Source organism: Archocentrus centrarchus, chromosome 11, assembly GCF_007364275.1.
Source record: "Archocentrus centrarchus isolate MPI-CPG fArcCen1 chromosome 11, fArcCen1, whole genome shotgun sequence".
NCBI classification, from domain to species: domain Eukaryota; kingdom Metazoa; phylum Chordata; class Actinopteri; order Cichliformes; family Cichlidae; genus Archocentrus; species Archocentrus centrarchus.
Window position 1 is genome coordinate 7,968,059 of NC_044356.1, and position 23,212 is coordinate 7,991,270.

Below are 23,212 nucleotides of genomic sequence, written 5' to 3' on the forward strand. Positions count from 1 at the left end.
CAAGACTTACGACTGCACGCCATGTTTGACATTGCTTTTGCGCCCCCTGCCGGTACCAAAAGGGATCGTCTGCTAAAAAGTGATTTCCGGTATTTGCCAAAACATGATTGGTAAAAATTTAAACTGCTCAGAATGAGTTGTTGGCCTAAAATCTGTGAAACATATCTGAATTATATCAGACAGAAAATATTCCTGTCACAAGGTAGAAGCTGCAATCAGTTTTTGGGTAAATGACTTATAGATGTCCTTTATTTATTCAGGCGAATAGTGTCATAGACATTAAAAGTGTATTTTTAAAGTGAAATTTGATCAAAATGGCAGCAGAAATATATAGCATAACAGTTCTATAAAAATACTTTAAATGCCCACAAATGACTGGATTTGATGAACCACATCACATCAGCCATCTGCTAAAAACTGAGTGCAAGTGTGATCTTCTGTTGATGTATTATGTGAGACCCAGAGTATGGTTGGACACATGAAGATACTTTAAGAGATACTGGGCACCCCCCCACCCCCTTTTGTTTATTTTATGTTATAATTAGTGCTAATTGTTAAAGTGTTCATTTATCCTCACACTGACATACATTATGCTCCAACTGTAATATTTTAGTAGGTTAATTATGATTCCAAAGACTAGAACTCACACAGGCACTGGGTGGGCCAGCTTGGGGGGTCCATTGAGTAAATTACAGAGTCCTGTGTCATTTAGTGCACGAACGGCCCACAGAGTGCAGCCCCCCCATCCACACACACACACACACACACCCCACCCCACACACACACACACATACACACACAAACACACTTACACTGAAATGAAGTGCTTGTGTTTCTGTAACGCAAACGACAAGTAAAGTGGAGCTATTATAAACTCATGCATGCCTGGAAGTGTCTCCTGTCCAAGTGTGCAACAGTTACTGTGTACAGGATCAAACTAAACAACATGGAAGACAGTGTGCAGATCAGTGATTTATCTGACCTTTCTCACAAAAATTCCCTGAGTGGAAGTGAAAGTGACTGTGTGATTTGGTCGATTTAACGGACAATGAACTGGAAAACCGTGAAGGTCCGCCCCGGGGCGTGGGGATACATGTTTGAACCCAGCTATGGCGAGGAAAGCAGCAACAGCTCCTGTAGCAGTTCAAGTTCTGAGGAAGATCTCGGTGTGAGTGAAGAACAGCAGAAAGATGACACATTATTGACCAAGTGGGCGCACAAGATGCACGCTACTGTTTCATAACCTTTTTACCTCGGCCACCGATTGGTGGAGGGAGCGTGTGTTTTCACCCCTGTTTGTTTGTTTGTTTGATTGTTTGCAATATAATCCAAAAAGTTTTAAACCAAAATTGAAGAAACTTTGTGGAAATATTCTAGAAGTTCTTCATTTCATCATACCATATGCAACAGGCAGGAGACTGATTCAGAAAATTGGAGCAATCACAGTGTACTGTAGCACCACTCTACAGCAGCACTCGAATCCAAAAGTGGCCAATGGCATGCTGCTCCTGGACTGCGGCATATATCGACGCTGCAACAGCCAGGCGGTCCATACGGTAGCCTAAGCCTGTGCATGTTTGGGGATGGGCCTCATTAGATACAACCTCTCTGCTAACACTTTGTTTGTTCACAGGATACAATTATTTGTGTCATTCTGCATGCACGCACATCTGCATGAGGGGACACTAAAAGATCTTTAAACACTGCACTTAAGTGTCAGTCAGAGCACCTTCTTATGTATTAAAGTCTAATGTGAATGAAGCACAGATTATGTGGCCACTGTTACATTTCTTAACATTTAATAATGCAGCAGTGTTGTCACACACACACACACACACACACGGCTCTCATTGTCCTTCATTGATCAATAGGAAGCCTTGTAAGCAGCTTGCAGTTTGCTGATGATATAGATCTCATTAATGGCTGAGAAAGTGATCACAAAAAGCAGATACTATCACTCGATAGCACCAGCAGAAGGTGTGGAGATGTGGAGGTCAGCCTCACGATTCATACTGATGCAGCAGCTTATAGCTGGGTTAGCCTTTGATAGCAGGCTTATCTGGAAACTAAGCAGGGCTGATTAATCAAATACCGATAAAGGGCTGAGCCATGAACATGTCCAAGTACACCTCTACAATAATTTAAATGTAGGTTACCCTTTAATTCATGGCTACAGCTCTTGAGCTGCCTGAGGACTAAGACTGAAAGGTTGAAGAAGAGTTTTTACCCACAAGCCCTAACTGGACTATTATTGCACAATGTAAATATTATAATATTCTATAATTCCATGTAAACTGTGTATAGTTATAGTATATAGTGTATAGTGTGAATTACTTATTTATATGTGTGTGTATATATGGTTGCAGGTACATTTCACTGAACATTGTACTGTGTATAACTGAGCATGTGACAAATAAACACTATCTTATCTTATCTTTTAATAATGTGGTTGAAGTGTTTAGAGTATAACTGAGCCCTTTATCTGGCTAACCAAGCTAAAATCTAGATGAATGCAGGCCTGAAGCTTCATAATCAGACATTTCACAAGCATGTCACCAAGCTAACAGGAGGACCAGAGCAGTTTAATGTTTTATATATAAAGTTTTTGAACTACTTTGATTTTTAACAACACATTTATGGCATGACTGTCAGTCTGCTGCTGCTGCCTCACCCTCTTGCTCTGGCGCTTCAGTGCAACTATATCCCGAGCAGCACCGCAAGGCGATGGGGGTGATGGGGGTGATGGGGTTGCTGCCAGCTCAACGTCGTTTGGAATGTCCACAAGAACCCACTCAACAGCCGGCGAGGACAGAGGAGGGCTGGGGCAGTGGATGAGCGTGGGCACAGCGGAGGGCATCAGGCTGGAGTGGCCGATGTCAGCGGGGCAGGCGTATGCACGGGGCTCAAAGTGCACTGAGCAGACGTACTTATGCAAAACTTTCTTCAGGGTCAGATCAGCTCTGCAGACATTAGCGATCCACTTCAGGCACCTAAAAAAAAACATGTCAAACCTCCCAAAACTGCATAATTGAATAATTGTGAACTATACATTGTAACTACACGTATCACCCGACAAAACCACACAAAGTGTTACAAGTATTGACTGTGTGGATGTGCTGATTCAGGAAATACTCAGATAGGAACATGAATTCTGATATTGTACCCAATTGGATCTCTACACACACACACTCCTCATTCACACACTGATTTCTGATAACAAAACAACCACAAAACACCAAGAGCACAGGGTCATTTAAACACCAGACTGTAAATGACATTTGTTGAATAATGTAAAGCAAATATCAGATGGAGGGAAAATAGGCCTTCTCATGAATGGAAATATAATTAAAAACACTGAATGTGTCATAATTCATCACTTCATGAGGAGACACCCTCCTCCAAACCACAACACTTGCAACAATCTGTCTCAGGGAGTAAGTAACCTCTTTCAAAGAGCGCTCTCTTTGACACAGCGAGTCACTCAGTCACTCACTGTGCAGAGAAGCTGGTCTCATTCAGACTCACTGAGCACAGTTTGCTGACCCATTGATCACATTTGGGGTGGCTGTAGCTCAGTAGGTAGAGCAGGTCACCTACTGATCAGAAGGTCAGGGGTTCGATTCCTGGCTACTCCAAGCTACATGCCAATGTATCCTTGGGCAAGATACTTAACCCCAAGTTGCTCTCCGACCGTTCCGTCGGAGTGTGAATGTGTGTGAATGTTATATAATTAAAAAGCACTTAGCTTAGTTAACATGGAAGTGCTTGTATGAATGGGTGTGCATGGGTAAATGTAAAAAACGTGTTGTTTGAGTGCTCTGACTGAGTAGAAAAGCGCTATATAAGAACTAGTCCATTTACCATGTGTTACTGTCACCAAGTCTGCGGCGGCTGATCGCACATTTAACAAAAACAATTTAAGATACATGCACGCTTAATTTAATGTTTGATCTTAACACTGACTCAGTTTCATCGTGTTTTCTTGAAGCAGTTTATTAAAGCCTGGACTGTTACAGCCGCTGTTGAGCCAAAAAGTGATTTCCTATGTTTCTGTGTATTTTCTATGTGTAATACCTTTGCTTATATTAGTAAACAGAGTGCAGTCAACATGATTTATGAATAGCTTAGATATAAAATGAAGAAACTTATGACTGTTATTGTACCTACATCAGTGCTTTTTTGGACACTTCAAATATCTTTATAGAACTGTGATGTTATATTTGTTGTAATTTTTGCTGCCCTTTTGGACATTGATTAGCTGTAAGTTCATCATTTGTTGGGCTGTTAATGTGGTTTAGGTATCAAATTTTATCTTATCTGTGCTCTATCTACACGGGCTTCAGATATAACTGGAAAGAATAAAATAAGAGTGTGTACTCACATGTCTCTGTCTTTCTCTGGGTGAGGAAAACGATGAAAACGGACATTTAAGCCGGTCCTTGGATCCACATCCCTTGCACTCCGGTTGCTGCAGTTAATGGCGCTGCAGTAGCGCTTGTTGGAGCGATTATCTTGCCTGGCTGGCTTTGATTTTTCCATTTTCACCCAGATTGAACCACAGAACTCAGTCTATCAGAACAACGCCACCTCCGGGAGCAAACCAAGATGGCGGGGCTTCAGGAAATGATGTCACTCAAGGCCACCTGAAGCTGCGTGTGTTCTGTGCACTGACCGAGGCTTCTCGATATGCGGATTTGTGTACTTGTGATATGTCATCAGTCGCAGCCCAATTACTGTTCCGATTCAAAGTACTCATCAAGGCAATATGCTGAAAAGGCCCGGATGTGTTCTCGCTCCGCCCCTTCTATCGAGGGTGCGCTTGGTGCCGCTTGCACTGTTCGGTGCAGACACGCATCCCAGAATGCATTTCGAACGGAGGAGCGCAGCTGAAGCTGAGAGTAAAGTTTTAAATGTGACTGTTTCTGTGACACAAAATAAAGTTTTACGAAATTTTTAGACGAGAGTGTGGATGTGTGAACTTCAAATATCTGCTTGATTTATTAAGACGCGTAATCGCAAAAGCGCTCCGATGTTTTCGGAGGTGTCCGTTCCCGCTGGTGACCGGGCGGCCGGGGCTCGCTGCACAAGGAGAGATCGCTTGACTCCCGGCACAGCGTTTTCAAAGCCCCGCTGGCTCTCTCCGCTGAGTGGAAGTTAAACACAGAAGGAATTCACTCAGATGATCGGCTGATGTTTGCTTCATAAATTGTTCCTGAAATCGGTCTGACTGAGAATAAAATTAAGCTTCATAACGGGACCGTTTAATTAAACACTGATATGTCTGCGCAGAGCTGTCAGGATCTTTGGAAATGAATGATGCGCTCGTCTTTATTCCCTCGTGTAGAAATGTGTTACACTTGTTTCAACAGCTCATTTTAAATTACGGCTGACATTAAAAATATTTTAATCCAGGGAGGAAAGGGAGAGACGTGTCTGAACATTTAATTTCCCTGCTGTGGTTGGTAGCCTACTACTACTGCTACTACAGTACTACTACCACTACTACTACTTCCTTCTTGTTTCTTCTTCCTTTTTTAAAAAAAAATTCCAACAAACCTGGTAATGATTTTTTTTCCATTGGGCTGTCCTTGTTTAAACAGCTTATATGAAACTAGACAGTAAAAATTTGAGTGTTTTTGTAGTTTCAAAAGTCAGACCTACATCAGCAGCATCCACCCTGATGAACGGCAGATGGATTATTGAAGTACTGAACTGCTTTTTTTCCTGTGTCCTTATGAGGAAGTTTTTTTTTTTTTTTGGCTACTTAACCACAACTCTTGAATCATACACTCACCAACCACTTTGGCCCAAAGTGTGCCAAGAAAATGCCCCCACCCCCCACCCCATTACACAACCACCACTAGCCTGTACTGCTGATACGAGGCAGGATGGATCCGTCATGCCTTCGTGCTTTTTACACCAAAGTCTGATTCTTCCACCCAACTCATCAGAGCGGGCAACGTTTTCCTAATTTCCTGTTCTCCAGTTTTGGTGAATCCATGTGAGCCGTAGGCTCAGTTTCCTTTGTGCTGGTGTGATCTTCTGCTGCTGGCATCAATAAGGCATTTTTTGCACAGAGAACTGGCCCTTTACTGGATTGTTTCTTTTTAGCACCATTCCCTGTAAACCCAGAGGTGGTTGTGTGGGGAAATCCCACCAGATCAGCAGCCTCTGAAATACTCAGGCCAGCCTGTCTGTCACCATCAACCACGCCACGTTCAGAGTCACTTAAATCCCCTTTTTCCTCATTCTGACGCTCAGTTTGAACTTCAGCTTCATCTCGATCACTTTTACATACTTAAATGCATCGTTGCTCCCATATGATTGGCTGATTAGATATTTGCACTAACAAGCAGTTGAACAGGTGTGCCTAATGAAGTGGCCGGTGAGTGTGCTTCACCATGTTGAATTTCTGTGGGTTTGCAGGTGGTGGTGCTCGAGGCAAGAGACAGAATAGGTGGGTGGGTGTGGGACGATGCTTCTACGGGTGTCACCGTGGGGCGAGGAGCTCAAATTGTCAACGGGTGTGTAAACAAGAAGCCCCATCTACCTGCAGTTTAAATCTTCTGTTTGTGAGGGACAGCCAATCAGAAGGAAGCTGGCCTAAAGTGAGAGGCAGCTTGTTTTAGACAGAAGATGAACTGAGGAGCTGCACCAGCTCCTGGTATAACATAAATGAGGATTATTTTGAGCTGACAATTATGCAGATCTGTTTTTCTAGAGGCCAAACATAATTATGTGGAGCTGGAAAGTAGCTTATTAGGTCCTTAAAAACACACTGTAATAAAGAGCAGCCTCCAGTGTGCTGTGTATCTCAGTAATTCAACAGAACATTGGCTGCAGGAAGCTGCATGCACCATTCTTGGTTCTCTCGTAGCCTCGTGCTGTTTGTTCAGCTGAAAGAAGCCTTGACATTCAGTCTCTCCGTCATGAGTCCGAGGTTCAGGCTGCTGTAAAGAGTGTTTATGCAGTCAGTGGTTTGTTTGGAGCTGCCCTCGCCCCCACACCCCCTCCCTGACTCTGCACACTGAGATCTTTGTTATCAAGCAGTGCATTAGGACAGGAAGTACAACGGGCCCTCGGTCACAGCAGCTGGACAAGCAGATAAGATGCTAAAGAGCTTTGCTGTCCCCACTCAGCCAATGGAAACTCACAGGAGAATTTGAGAAAGCCAATCAAAGTCGCCACAAAACACCAAGTCATTATATATTCAACATAGAGCAACAAAAAAGTCACAATGCATCTTTTTCTGAAACTGCTTTTTACTCAAACTGTCCTAAAAACGAGCTGCAGTTACCTGTAGGGAGGCCGGCAGCTTCACGCACACTCATATCTTTGTGCTCATCTTTGTTTTTGGAACCTTAAATCACAAGTTTCATAAATCCAAAGCAGCATCAACAAAAACTGATGCAGTTTATAAGGTCTATTTAAGTCACTAATAGCAACAAGTTTTCCATCGGGGTTGCCAAATTGTGAGCAATCATCCTCCAGAATTACATTTTTAATATCTTTTGGTATCATGAATTAGCTGCGGTACATCTGGACCAGTGGGATCACTACATAAGTAGTTATATATTTTAATAACAGACACTTTTGGCTGCTCGCTCTGCAGGGCTGACTTTGCAGAGTTTTGCATCAGATGTCCTTCGTGCCTCCGGCTGGTATCAAAGCAGTGACCTTTTGCTTGTAAAGCACATGTGTAAACCACTACCCCATGGAGGCATGATAATAATAATTTTAGTACGGAGAAAGGATATTGGTCCTTTCACCTGACATCTTTAAAGAAAAAGGGAGAAAAGTCCATGACTGCTCTGGAGTTTGGAGCCAAAATGTGATTTTTGATGTTTTCATTTACAAAAAAAGGTCTCATTAAACACTCAGAGGACACAGGCTCGTTACTGACACTGGAGATTAATAACCCATCGCTATGCTGCTTATCAAGTTTGAATCTCAGTGACCTTGACCTCAAGGTAAAGGTCAAAGGAAAATTATGGGCATGGACAACAAGACCTGTGTGTTATTTCTGTGATTCAGTGTTTCAGAGTGACAACAAATCAGCTAAAACCTGCCGGGGGCGGGGTTTGTTGTGGGCACCACTTGGTTCATTTGTTACCTGTTAATTGTTAGTTATTAATCTCTCTCTCTCCCCCCTCAGCAGATGACCCCCCCTCCCTGAACCTGGTTCTGCTGGAGGTTTCTTCCTGTTAAAGGGAGTTTTTCCTTCCCACTGTCACCAAGTGCTGCTCATAGGGGTCATTTTGACTGTTGGGTTTTCTCTGTATTATTGTAGGGTCTTTACCTACAGTATAAAGCACCCTGAGGCGACTGTTTGTTATGATTTGATGCTAAATAAATAAAATTGAATTGAAAAGAAAACTGATATTTTGATTGGATTTCTTTATTATTTATTTGTAAAATAAAAAAAAAATTCCATCTTCTTGCTTTGGTTATTTTGAAATTTTAAGCTATTAAAACTCACTTTTTCAAACTTCAAACTACATCCAGCAACTGGGTCCTGGTCTCTCTACTCTACACATATAAAACACATTAATGCGCTCTTACACAGAGTTTAGATTTATGGATTCACAGCACAATAAAGAAAATAAAATGCCGTTACAATAACAGTGTAAACAGCTTGCATTAAACCAGCGTCTTTGGTCCCGTCAGTCTCTGGATGATCCGGTGCTGGTGGCGTCTGGGTTTGGACGTGTTGGCGGCCCTCTGTCCTGACCCGTGGCCCTGACTGGAGCTCTGACCAGGTCACCTTCACTCCTGCGGGACCCTGAGCGCCTGTGCTCTCTACTGCAATCACGTGCCCGATGAAATGCTGAAACACAGCAGAGCAGCACATCAAGACAATGGTCAGTCACTCGCCTTGATTTTTAACATTTCAGAGCAAATCTTTATCCACCTGAACTTTTTACAGAGCATCTTCTAAATGGCAAAACATTTCCAAATAGAAGTGAAGTGAGATCTGCAGATATGTAGGAGGGTGACTGGCAAACATCACGAAAGGTTTCATCATTTGTCAGAAAGTCCGACTGAACCAACACACACTGGAGGTTTGAGCTCGTCTGACTAAAACACTTTGAGTCTTCTGTGGATAAAAGTCATAGAAATGAAATAAAGCAGTGTTTTAATGGGAGACCTCTGCAGGATGAAGAGCAGCGCCCTCGTCCTTTGGTTTAGCTCTGGATGATTCAGCGTCCTTTTCCCTCTGTGCTTTTACTTCCTGCATTCAAAGATCATAACAAAAATATACTCTCGCAACTTATGATGAGAATGCAGATATTATTGTTAATAATAGGGGGAATTCATGGTTGGAGTTAAAATATTTCAACCTTTAAGGTCTCATAGTTGGAAGTCCTGGAAACGTAATCTTCCCATGATTTGGCAATGAACTCCTTTTGCTTCCAGCGAGACTTCATCTGGGATTAAAAAAAGACACAAAATCATTATTAAAACAAAGATGTCCCAAAGGAAAACATATATTAAAATAAACTAAAGAAATGAATAGATCTGAAAACCTGGACTGATTTGTTATGCATGTGGAAATAAATCTGATCTGTACAGAAGTTCATGAAGGAAAAAAGAATGTGATGTGTGTGGCATAAAAGGTGGAAGTTTCAGGTGAGGCGTTTCCACTGTTTTACTCTCAGCACCTCTGTGTATGTGAGCTCCTCCTCGCTGACGTCCTCCTCCTGATGCTCCAGGATGCTGTTTTGTTCCTCCATGAGCCTCCTTGCGGTGTCCTCTGCAGTCTTACAGATGTTGCTCAGAGCCTCCCGGTCGGGGCTAACTGGCCTCACGCCGTCCACACTCAGTTCCCTGCTGATCTCGGCCCACACCTCACCGACCTGCAGCACCGTGACAGACAGATACCTCAGTGTTATCTGGGTTTATGTACAACTCGACTCAAGGACTTTTCTTCACAGTGCTGGGAAAAAGTCCTCACTCCCTTCCTGATTTCTTAGCTTTTTTGCATCTTTGCCACACTTGAATGTTTCAGATCATCAAACTAATTATAATATTAGACAAATAGAAAATGCAGTCCAGACCTACTTGGCCCTGTGTGGGAAAGTAATTGTCCTCTCGGATGGTGATGCTTCTTTTGGTAAACCTGCTGTCAAAAAGTAAAGAAAAAACACCCTAAATATGTTTAGAACTACTAGGGCTGGGGAATATGGACCAAAATAATATCTCAATATTTTTTTACCTGAATGGTGATATATGAGCTTTATCTTGATATTTTTTCTTCCCAAAGGTACAAACAAAAAGGCACTTCTGAGTCAAAGCTAATGTACCAAATGTCACAAAGACACTTTTATTAACATTCAGCTGTAGATGTACATGAGAAATTGCTCAAAAATAAACCACTGGCATATTTAAATAATAATGCTCCTAAAATAAATAAATGCTTTTTTCTTTCCTAAGACTCGCAGCTGTGCTATTAAAATGTAAAAAGAAAAGATCCAGAGCAAAAACAGCAAACGGCTGACTGATTCTTTAAAAAGCCAGTCTGCAGTGAAGCAGACTTCACCAAAGGGCTTCTTCCTGTGTAAGAGAACAACCCAGATAGCAAAATGTTCTGTGTTTGTTCACGGATGCCGCCCGGATAGCTCTCTGTGGCTTGTCGTCAGCTGATGACAACAGCTGTTTATAAGCTAACATTATGCCAGCTAACTTTAGACTCCAGTGTCCTAAAATCCCACTTTCTCTGCGATTTTCTGATCACATTATCACTTCGTATGAGTTTATTCTAAGTGTTGCAGGTCAGTGATGATGGATCCACTTCAAAGACAGGTTCACTAACAGCAGTATAAACACCAGGGCTCACTGACGGAGGTCAGGATATCCTCAGCAGCTCACCTCAGTATCACTGACACTCCTTTAACAGTTTTCCAGCCTCCTCCAGAGTAACGTGGAAGTTTCTCACTGGCACACTGACAGCTGCTTACACTCTGCCTTTTTATTTAAAGTTAAAGAGTAAAAGTGGGCTTGTATTAATAGATTAATAACTCTGCTGTGGCTGTCAGAGCCATCATCTATCAGTGAAGCTGATCTTAGATCAGATTATACATGTTTACATTAAAGCAAAGCTGATGTTTCTGTCTGGAAACCTTCTAAAACATTTTGTATCCAGTAAAGCAGAAATAATGAAATCCTCAATAAAAAGTGAGCTTGTTGCAGCCCATCAGTGTGATGTTCACTGAACAATGACTTCAGAAAGGAAATGGTCATAAACTGTGGCAACACTTTAACAACAGTTCAGACATTCAGACATCAGTTTTAGGCAATTAAGCTCAAAATCATTATTTACATGAACCAAACTAAGGAAAGCAGTCAGACCGTCTTCAGTTCATGTTTGGAGTTATAAAACATCCTCATACATCCACCCACCCCACAGAAAGAGTGTAAATGTGTGGGAACCACTGAGAACTGAGTTTGACTCACCGAGTAAGAAACTGCTTCACCTTCTGTTTGCATCTCTGGACTTGAATCTCTGCTTCATCTGTGAGTCCAGTTTTTAGGAAATGTCACAGTGTCACATGTCTAATAAAAAGCTCTGGCTCCATAAAGTCCTCCATCCAAATCTGTGTGTCTGTGGAGCAGCAGTAACAGCATCTTCTTGCACAGGGTCAGCAGCACACCTCCATCTGTCTGCCGCAGGCTTTAGGATGTGTTCAGGGGCAGCCTGGGAAACACGACTCTGCATCTGTGATCAGACAAGCAGCAACACTTCAATGAACTTCCTTTGAACATATCAGTTTACAGTGTTGGTGTCAGCAGCAGCCTTAAAGCATGAAGTCTGTCTGATACAGGGCTGCAACTGTCAGTTCTTTTATTATTTCAGTTATTCAAAGAATTGTTGCAGCCCTCGTCTAATTATAAGAATAGGTAAAAATGCCTGAAACCTTCCACCCATGCATCAATATAATAATTAAAAACGTGCTTACTTAATAATTTGCTACAAAAGGATCTTTGTGTTTGAGGTCTTATTAGAGGTCAGTAAAATGTGGAACCACTGAACTTGATAATCCTGCACTGCTGTGAAAACCCTGCAAAGCTCTCGCAGCTAAAAGTTGATTTTTTCCTCCATAATAACAAGTGTAATGTAAAAATGAGTCAGTCACCATAAAGCGCTGTGTGGAAGGCAGGAACTGGATCCTAATGCAGACTCCTGAGACAAGACTGAACTTAGAAACATGCAGAAACATACATTTATCACCACAGTAACAGCATTACAAACAGCTGTAAACACTCATAAAAACATTAGAAATACAGATGTTGGTTTGCTGCTGCACCCTAACATACTTGGATCATTTAACATTTATAATTATCAGATTAAGTGCATGTTTAAATGTGTGAGTGAAACACATTAACTTACAGAACTTTGTAGAAAGGCGCTTCATGAAGTTCAGTCCATTTACTTGGATTAGTTTACAGCGCAGATCTGCCACATCCACTATGGCGGACGCGCTGACGTGTCACAGCAACGGGCCGCCCCGCTCAATGCGGCGTCTGCGTATGTATGTCTATGAATATAAACACAAGAGGAAAGGAGAGGAAACTAAGAATTAAAGAGAGACAGCAGAACTGAAAGAGCAGAACAGAAACAGTCAGTTTGGTGACAGCGTTGCTCTGTGGCTGCAGGCTCTTTTAAACATGACTCACAGCAGGAACAGCTTCCACACATCCAGCTGATTTTTCCCACATTCTTCCTGCTTTACCTGATCTTCCTCCAACATCTTCACAGAAAGGGAGCCAGGATGGAGGAAATCTATAGTGGAGAGCAGAGAGGGAGAAAAAACTTCAATCAGTATCATATAATACCTACAGTAATACATAAGTAATGTGTTATATTACATACGCACAAGTGTGTTCAGATTGTATTGACCTTAATTAGGCAGCGTGCAGAGATGAGACCCCCTGAATAAGATCAGCAGTGAGCTGCAGGCTGCAACACAGCATAGAATATGAATAAAGATGATTCACCTGAAAGAAACCGATGACATTCTTTGTCCTAAAGTCCGTTCAGATCAACATCCAGGTTCTGCTCCATTGTTGTTCTTTAACTCTGGGAAATAACAGGATATATGTGTACAGACAGGATCAGCAACAAGGAAGCAAAAGCTGGATCATGGATGAGCTCAAGGTCAGTTAATATGAGGAGCTGCTGAATTTAAGTCAAATAAATTTCATTTTATGATCTTTTGCAGATCATACCTCAGTCTTTGCCTTCATCAAACATGTCCCAGTGTGATAAAGCATTCAGAAGATGACTTATATGCCCCCCCCCCCTCTCTATCTAGCTACATGACAGATGCTCCCAGATTAGCTGTGCTAGCTTAACTTTACCTGCAGTCAGTCCTGGAAAGGGTCAATAAAATCATTCATGTTCTTGGCCCGGTATGACAAACTACCGAGACACCCACCTAAACTGCCCCTGTGAAATAAATCTCTGAGGGGTTTTTTGAACTTTTAAACTCAGAGCTTCCATCTATGTTAGCTAATATGACGGTAGCTAATGTGCTATATAAGCTAACTCCACCGGCACAATCTCAAATTTCTCAATAAAAGCAACAAATAAAGCAGTTATTTTCATGATCTCCTACCAGGACAAGTTTACTGAACAGGTAACGCTACGAATGAAGCACATTTAACAGAAGAGTTTACAGTTCTTACCGTAGAGAAGCGCTGCCGTCCACTCCCTGCTTTCTGTGTGAGAGCCGCTGTCCGTAGGCGGGCCGGGTCCTCTCCGGAGGGCCAGAACTGAGGAACAGCCTGGGCGGATCGGCTGACTTGAGGGCGGGTCCGCCCCGAAATGCTTTGCTATCTGGGAAAACATGTAAACAGACTGAATGAACAAACTTCCATCCTTCAGTCAGCAGGATTTCAGCCAGCTCAGTAAATCCAGAATCCTATCCACCAGCTGCATCGGGAGGACACGAACAGACCCACTTCCAATATTATAAGGTCACGTGACTTACGGTACAAACCAACAGTCAGGTACTCTTGGGGGTCCGGGCGATGCTAAAGCGCACGAACGGGCGCAGTAGAAGGCGGTATGTACACAAAACACAGTGATAGCGGAGGATTTCAGGTTAACAAAAAACTCTCCAAAAGTCCCCGACATCACCGGGAATACTCGCTAAATTTTTTCGCTAGTCGCTTCTTGTAAAAAAAATAAAAGTCTCTAGCGGGCTCTGAAAATCCGCTAAATCTAGCAACAAATTCGCTAAGTTGGCAACAGTGCTGACAGGCAGGAAGTCAAGCGTAAGGTGGGTGGGGCTCCATTCTCTTTTTTTTTTTTTTTTTTTTTTATAAAGCCTGTCATGTCTGGCACTGTTTGCAAGCAGAATTGTGCTCTGAATACATTGTTGTGCCAAACATATTTATTCTTCCAAGATAAGCTCTATAGTCTCTATAAGCTTTTCTTGTTAATGTTTTGTGTTTTTGTTGTTTGTTTGTTTTATTTCATTTTATTTATTTATTTATTTGTGTACATATACATTTAATTCCAGTTGACAGGCTGAGGGGAAAAAAAAAAAAAAGGAGAGAGAAAGAGGAGAAAACAGAAAAAAGAGGACAGAGCACCACTATACTAACCAAAACAATTCAAATGCTGCAACTGCAAAAAAAAAACAGAAAAAAGACAACATACCAAAACAGAACAAGCAATACCTGGAAAAAAAACTATGTGGAAAAGGCACAACAAAATGAAGCATGGTTGTATAAGAACAACAATTTTGTTATGCTGTGATTGCGTTAGTCTCTGTGTCATGGAATGCACTTACCAACGAGGGCAGAAAGCCGCCGCTCCGCCCACAAGGAGCCAGAGGCAGGCAGAGAAGGACCCAGGAAATCCGAGCCATCCACAGCCCATCAAGAGCCATGAAAACTCGCGGCCGCACATTCCAGCGACAACCGCATACCCACCCCAGCAGAGGGAAGAGGGAGGTCCTAGATGGAGCCCCCCCAGTCGAGGGGCAAGGGCCCAAGGGAATTCGAGGCATCAGGAAACCGGCCCCCCCAGAGGCCAGCCCCCCGTGCAGGCCGGCGGCCCAAGCCGCCCCGGCCACAGCCCCCAGGAGAGCAGGTCGACACCCACGCCAGAACATCCAGGAACCCCAAGGCATCCACACCCCGGGGAAGCGGGGGACGCAGGAGCAACCACCGAGAAGCAGCCGGGAGGCAAGGCACAAGAAGGCCCAGATTCAGGTCCAGCCATGCACACACATATGCACACACACTCACCCACATATGCTCATGCGCACACACACTCACCCACACATGCTCATGCGCACACACGCACTCACCCACACATGCTCATGCGCACACACACACACACCCACACATGCTCGTGCGCACACACACACACACACACACCACACACAACCCTACCCACACGCATTTACCCACCCAAATACACCCACGAGGACTGTGACAAATGCACATTCATCCACATCTATCCACCCTCTGAGGCCAGGGCAAGTAGACACCCCACCCGGGCCAACAGCGACCCCACGATGCTGCCAGCCCGGCACCCGAAGCACCACCCAACTCCCACCCCGGGCGAGGTACAGGAAATCCGGGTGTGGGATGGCCCGCCCCACCCCACCCCCCACCCAAATTATAAATGTTGAAGTGTATGGCCTCATGTTTGTGAATGCATGAAGTGTCTAAGATGCAGTTAAAATTGAGGGGACAGCTGTGCCTCAAGCATCCATCGGTGCTTGACCACACCACCCCCTCAAAGCCCTTAATGTCTAAAGTGCCATTAAAATTGGGGGGCTGACGGTAGACTGGACCAGAGCGAGGCCATCATAGTGGCCCCCTCTCATCATCCCTATGCCTGCCCCCCAAGGTCCTATGTGTATCAGAGTGTATTGTCACTTGTAATGTCTGTAATGCAATTAAAATGGAGAGGCAAGTGTGGTTCCGCACGTGGCCTCTCCACACGACATGAAGTTTGTATATGTGTGTATATGTGTGTATATGTGCGCGCGCGCGTGTGTGTGTGTGTGTGTGTGTGTGTGTGTGTGTGTGTGTGTGGGGGGGGGGCCTGGAGTAAGAGCCAACTGTCCGCTGGCTCAATAGGCACCCCGATTCCCCACACCCCAGCACAGGGCAGGCGCAGGTGGACCCGGGGCCCCGGTGACAGCACCATGGAGCACCGCAGTGCCCGAGATCGGCACCACAGCCCCCGCCACAGAGGGCAGCATGCTCCACTCCAGATACTCATTCACTCAACGAGGGACACAAACAAGAGACAAGACAAACTGGCCTGAATTGGGAAAACGGTGCCCCGTACACCCCAGCCACTCCACGACGGCCACCCCCCCACCACCCCACGATGCAGGCACCCCAGAGCCCCAGAAGCGCGGACCGAACATCCCGACGCAGGCCGGGCCAACCCGCCCCACCCGGTGGCGCGCCGGGACAGCAGAGACCCCCCCCAGCGCCAGGGTGGACCCACCGGCAGCCGGCGCGCTCCCAGAGCCCCAGGCCCCAGACCCCAAGCCCCAAGCCCACAGAGAAGACCGGTCAATCCGGCCAAGGCCAGCAGCCATCACCCCAAGCACCCCGGCCACACCCCAAGACCGTAAGGCAGCACCCACCCAAGACCCCCACCACCATCAACCAGGACAAGCACACGGACGCCACAAGAAGGCAGCCACAAGATTCCAGTCCCAGGGGCTATCGGACACACACGGGCCCCGGGAGTCCGCCCCAGACCGCCCACAAAGCACACCAGGAGCAGAGCCCTCAGCCAACCACCTGCTAAGTAATGGAGTTGATCAGTGGGAACCAGAGAGATTCAAATTCATCCAATTGGTTTTTAGCAGAAGCAGACATTCTCTCTAAGCTAACATGATCTAATAGTAGATTTCTGTATTGAGTAATACACAGTTTATTTTTTAATTTCCAGTTCATGAGGAAAGTTTTTTTAGCAATGCACAAGGCAGTAAGAACTATGTGTGATATATATGACTCCATCGATAATTCATTAACGTCACCTAAAATACACAGTCTGGGGGAAGTTGGAACACGACAGCTAAACCATGTAGATAAGTCTTCGCATATCCTCTGCCAGAACTTCTGAACAGGAATACAAGACCACAGAGCATGCATATAGTTCTCCTCTGAATTGCTTGTGCAGTGGGTGCATATGTTTGAGTGTGTAAGGCCCATTTGGAACATCCTTTGTCCAGTATAGTGCGTTCTATGGAGAATTTTATACTGTATAAGTTGTAATTGGGAATTTTTAGTCATTTTGAAGATATTTAAGCATATTTCTGTCCAGAAGTTTTGGTCCGGGCTGATAGAAAGATCACGTTCCCATTTTGTAATCGGGAGGGAGACTGAATCATCAGTTTTTAATAATAATTTATATAATTTTGATAACAATTTGGGGGTACAGAGGTTTAGAAGTTCAGATACCCATGTAGGTATTTCTAAATTCAGTTGATTGAGATTAAATTTTCCCTGCAGGATAGATTTCAGTTGTTGATGTTCGAGAAATCTACTGTTGCCCATTCCATATTTTAATATAAGTTCATGGAATGTCATAAGGTTTCCATCTTGGATAATATGTTCTAACTTATTTATCCCCTTATCACGCCATAACGGAAAATTCAGCATTTTCTTTTTCTGACAAATATCTGGGTTGTTCCAAATGGGCGTTAATTTACAGGGGATAAGTGAAGACTTAGTTATTTTTAAAAATTCCCACCAGGCTGACAGAGAGGTGTTAATACTAAGACTTTTAAAGCAGTTATGATGCTTAATACTGGGGCTAATGAAAGGTAGATCTGAGATTTTTACTTTTCCGCAGAGTGCCTGCTCTAAATCCAACCATGGGTTGTCTAATGAATTTGATTTGATCCACTTTGAAATGTACTGCAATCTACTGCCTAAGAAATAGAAATAAAACTTTGGTAGCTCTAGACCGCCATAGTGTTTTGGCTTTTGTAAAGTTTTCAAACTAATTCGCGATGGTTTGTTTTTCCATAGGAATTTTGAGATGTTTGAGTCTAGTGACTTAAACCAAGCAACAGAAGGTTTATTAGGGATCAGTGAGAATAGATAATTAATTTTTGGTAAAACCATCATTTTAATGGTGGCAACTCTCCCCATAAGTGATATAGGTAAACTATTCCAACGTGATAAGTCATCCTCTATTGTTTTTAACAGGGGGATATGATTTAATCGTACCAAGTCTGAGAGCCTGGCGGAAAAATTGATGCCTAAATATCTAATATTACCTGATTTTAGTGGAGTCCTGGAGGTATTCTGAAAGTTACAATTCAAAGGCAAAACTGTTGATTTAGCCCAATTGATAGAGTAATCTGATATAGATGAAAACTTATTAGTGAGATTGTCTTCAGAAGAGAGGATTGTGAACTCCCAAGGAAAAGTAATACATCATCAGCATAAAGGCATATTTTATGATCTGTATTTTCAGTTTGAATCCCTTTAATATTTGCATGTTGACGTATTGCTGCTGCAAGCGGCTCAATAAAAATGATAAAAAGTGAGGGAGAGAGTGGGCAGCCCTGCCTGGTACCCCTCTGCAGATTAAAGCTTAGGACAAATGATATTATTTCCCAAACACGTGCATTTGGAGAGCTGTATAGTGTTCTGATCCAGTTTATAAAGGATGAACCAAATCCAAATTTGTGTAGGACCGCTAATAAAAATTTCCAGTTTACCCTGTCAAATGCTTTCTCTGCATCTAAAGATATAATTGTGGTTTCTAATTTGTTAATAGAACAATAGTCTATTATGTTTATTAGTCTGCATGTATTATTGGCTGAATGTCGACCCTTGATAAAGCCTGTTTGGTCTGGATGTATAATAAGTGGAGTAATATTTTCTAATCTTCTGGCCAGGACCTTGCAAATTAATTTAAGCTCTACATTAATAAGAGAGATTGGGCGGTAACTAGATGGGAGTGTGGGGTCTTTGCCTGGTTTAAGAAGCAGGCTAATGTTAGCAGAGTTTATATTTGGAGATAATGTGTGATCATTCTGAATCTGAGTCACCATTCTGAAAAAAATGGGAGCTAGCTCAGACCAAAATTCTTTATAAAACTCAGCTGGAAAACCATCTGGGCCTGGGGCTTTATTATTTGGGAAATGCTTTAAGGCTTCCTGGAATTCAGACATTGAAAGTGGTGAATCCAGAGCTGCAACCTGTTCCTCATTTAGTTTAGGTAGATTTATATTGTTAAGAAATTCTTCAATGGTAGCATCAGATGGATTAATCTGTGATGAGTATAAGGCTTCATAAAAATCTTTAAAAGAGTTATTTATTTGTTGTGGGTCATGAGTAATTTTACCAGTTGAATCTTTAATGGAATAAATGGCTGTTTTTTCTTTGTTTAGTTTTAATTGGTTGGCCAGAAATTTTCCAGATTTATTTCCATGCTCAAAGTTTTTCAAACGCAGCCTCTGCAACATAAATTGTGTCCTTTTATCAATTATTTTATTTAACTCCAGTTTCAGTTTCCTCAGGTTTTTAACTATATGTTCTTGTGGTGAAGCAGCATAGGCTGTTTCTAAAGATTTAATTTTCTGTTCTAATTCTAACACAAGTATGTTTTCTTTATTTTTCCTATGCGAGCAGTAAGATATTATTTTGCCCCGCATTACTGCCTTTCCTGCTTCCCAAAGAACACATGTTGGTATTCCTGGCATATCATTATGTTCTAAATATGTTGCCCACTCTTTTTTGAAATAGTTAATGAAGTCTTGTTCTTAAAGTAATGATGTATTAAATCTCCAGTTCCTGATTGGTGGTGTGACTCTCTTCTGTGTCAGAGACATAGACACCGGTGCATGATCACTGATCGTGATAGGGTGAATCTGGGTGTCTGTGATATCCGTCATCATGGAGCTGCTAACTAGAAGATAGTCTATGCGAGAGTGAGACTTGTGCACTGCTGAGAAAAAAGTAAAATCTCTCAGAGTGGGGTGATGTGAACGCCAAGCATCGCAAAGACCAAAATCCTTCATGTACTGTTTAAGAATGTCTGCAGACTGCCAGCTCCTCTGACTCACTGCTGTACTGAGCCTGTCAATATCTGGATTAAGTACCAGGTTGAAGTCTCCTCCTATTATAAGTGTGGCGTCAGAGTGATCAGAGAGTGAGGTGAAAAAAGCATGGAAGAAGGAGGGGTCATCAACATTTGGCCCATATATACTAGCAATACATAAATCTATATTCTGGATGGATAAATTGAGTATTATAAATCTACCATCTGGGTCAATTGTAGTGTTATTAATGTTAAAGTTTACCTTCCTGTTGATCAATATAGCTACACCTCTTTGTTTGGAATTGTAGCAGGCTGAGTACACATGAGGGAACTGTGGAGAGGAGAGAATGTGTGAAGATGTTTTGGACACATGTGTCTCTTGTAGAAACAACATCTGCTTTTAAGTCTTAACTGATTACAAATTTTTAGTCTCTTTTCCCTCGAACCAGCGCCGTGTACATTCCATGAGATAAACCTCAGTGTGCTCATGTTTAAACTAACTGATGGATTGTTGTGCGTTTACTATAGATGGGTATGTGTGTGTATGCACATTGTATATTGGTGTGTGTGTGTGTGTGTGTGTGTGTGTATACGCTGTATGTTGGTATCTGTGTGTGTATATGCTGTATGTTGGTATCTGTGTGTATACGCTGTATGTTGGTGTGAAAACTGCAGCACTGACAGTGAAGTAAGCATATTGTTGAGTGCAGAAAGACGTGAAAAAAGAAAAAGGCTAAAAAAGAAAAGTGATCTAAGTGAAACAGAACTTTGTAAACACCAAAATACCATTTTTTAAAACTACAAAAGGGGAAAGAAAAACTACAACAGCAACAAAAGATCACGGCACTATGCTGATTAATCCGGCGTTAATGATGCTATTTAGACAAATGAGTATACATTTCGAATACTAGTAGAGCAGAGACTGGAAAAAAACAAAAACCTCAGAGAAAGGTATGTACACAGATCACCTGTTTGATCAGTAGAGCCATGGCGTTGTACTCTGGTCTCGGTAAAGCTGACCGTTAACAAAGTTTATCCACCGCGATCACAGCCCGGGAGCCTCCTTGCATGAACTTCTTTCGGATCGGGAACAGGACCTTGCGTCGCTCCAGGATCTCTTTTGGAAACTGATCGTTGACGCTGAAGTCGGTTCCTCTCAGCTCCCGGCCGCGGCTCTTCACCAGCTCTTTTTGTTAGTAATGCTCAAATTTGGCCACGATCGGTCTGGGTCTGCGTCCGTCGGGTCGCTTTCCTCCCAGGCGGTGGACTCTGTGGAAGGCGATGGTCTTCACGGTGTCCTCGGGGAGCTTCAGGTGGTTCTGAATGAAGGATTTCACCGTTACTTCTGGGTCTTCTTCAGCCTTTTCTGGGATGCCTGAGAACACGAGGTTGTCTCTCATGCTGCGGGCCTGGAGCTCAATAACGGTTTCCTTTATTTTTTTATTTTCTTCCGAGAGCTGGGTCATTCCCTCGGTGAGGGATTTCACCGACTCCCTGAGTGCGGTGTTTTCAGCACACTCAGGGAGTCGGTGAAATCCCTCACCGACTCCCTGAGTGCGGTGTTTTCAGCAGCGAGTGTTTCCACCTGCTGCTGACTGAACTCTACGGACTCCCGCAAGGCCTGAAACTCCTTGTGGAGGATTTCAACCAGGGCCAGGCGGGCGTCAAAGCTGGACAGTTTGTTATTTATGGACTCCAGAATGTCCACCACGTTGCTGGTTTGTGGAGAAGCTGCCACTGGGGAGTCTTCAGGGCGACTTCTTTTGGTGGATGGAGCTCCTTTGCTGCTGGAGGGAGTCGGCGTCCTGTCCGGTTTGCCCATGACGATCTGCTCGAAACACTCGTCAATATACACCTGTAAGCCGTCCACATCCTCTTTGTCGTGCTCCAGAGTGCTAAAGTCGGAGAAAGAGAGAGAAAAAAAAGTGATTAGAATTTTTAATTGCCTATGACACTGTCTAACAAGACGTTTGGCGGAGAAAACTAATCAATAGAGGTGTAGCAGTCAGTGACGGGCCGCCATGTTGGATACTGCCGAGATCTCGCGGTTTCTCACGTTACAGCATAGGCCCCTGGGCTCCATTCTCAATGGGCGGGGCATGGAATGTTTTTGTAGGCTGGGCCTGTTCCAAACAGCAAACGCAAGATGATGACGTCATCTTAGTCAAAGGATCAAATGACCGACACATTCCGAGAAATCCTGTATGTAAGGGCAGCCTGCACACTGGACACACACTTCAAGTGGATACAGTCAAGAGCGATTCACAACGAATTTTGTTCTTCTGCAGACAAAACCATTAAAATTAAAATGTTAGACATGAGTAACCAGCACCAAGACTCTGAATTGTTGCATAGTATACAACATCGTCTCAGCAGCCTTGAGAATGACTTTCATAAAGTCATTTCTGAAAAAAATGAATTAAAGGAGGAAATCAAGAGAGTAAAATTGTACATTTACGAACTGCAGGTCCAAAAGTCAGTCATGCAAATCAAGCTGGACCAATATGAGATTCAAGTGGGAAAGCTAAATGATGAAGTAGCAGCAAATAAAGAGCAAATCATCAAGCTGACCTCACTGCTGGAATCCAAAACGGAGGAGCGAGGGGACCAGGTTTGTTCAGAGGCTCAGGAAGAGCCCAGGGACTCTGAACTGGACATGAAGAGGCTGAAAGAGCAGCTTCAGCAGAGGGACAGTGAAATCCTGAACCTGAAACAGGAGAACAAGAGTCTCTCTGCCAAAGTTAAACGCTTTCAGAAAGCCAGGGCTCTGTGGAATAAGACAGACAAGACAATCCTGAACCTGAAACAGAAGAACAGGAGTCTCTCTGCCGAAGTTGAACGCCTTAAGAAAGCCGAGGCTGACTGGAATGAAACAGACAAGAAAATCCTGAACCTGAAACAGAAGAACAGGAGTCTCTTTGCCAAAGTTGAACGCCTTCAGGAAGCCGAGGCTGAGTGGAATGAGGCAGCACACAGAGAGATGGTGGAGCAGGGGATGCTGGCTCTCCAAGAAGAAAATAAAAATCTGATGGATGAGCACAGGGAGGTCTATAAAATGCAAAAAAGGTTGAGAAAGGCCACCAAAAAGCTTCAAGAAGAAAGGAAAATTTTTAAGGAAGAAAAGAAAAAATTCAATGAAGAAAAACAGCTGGAGGAGGAAAAGAAAGGTCT

General features: G+C 43.3%; 1 pseudogene; it reads right to left on the reverse strand.

The window, feature by feature from the left end:
• Positions 1 to 8,514: 8,514 nt before the first annotated feature.
• LOC115788038 (cilia- and flagella-associated protein 69-like) overlaps positions 8,515 to 23,212 on the reverse strand; it is a 31,811-nt pseudogene continuing 17,113 nt past the window's right edge.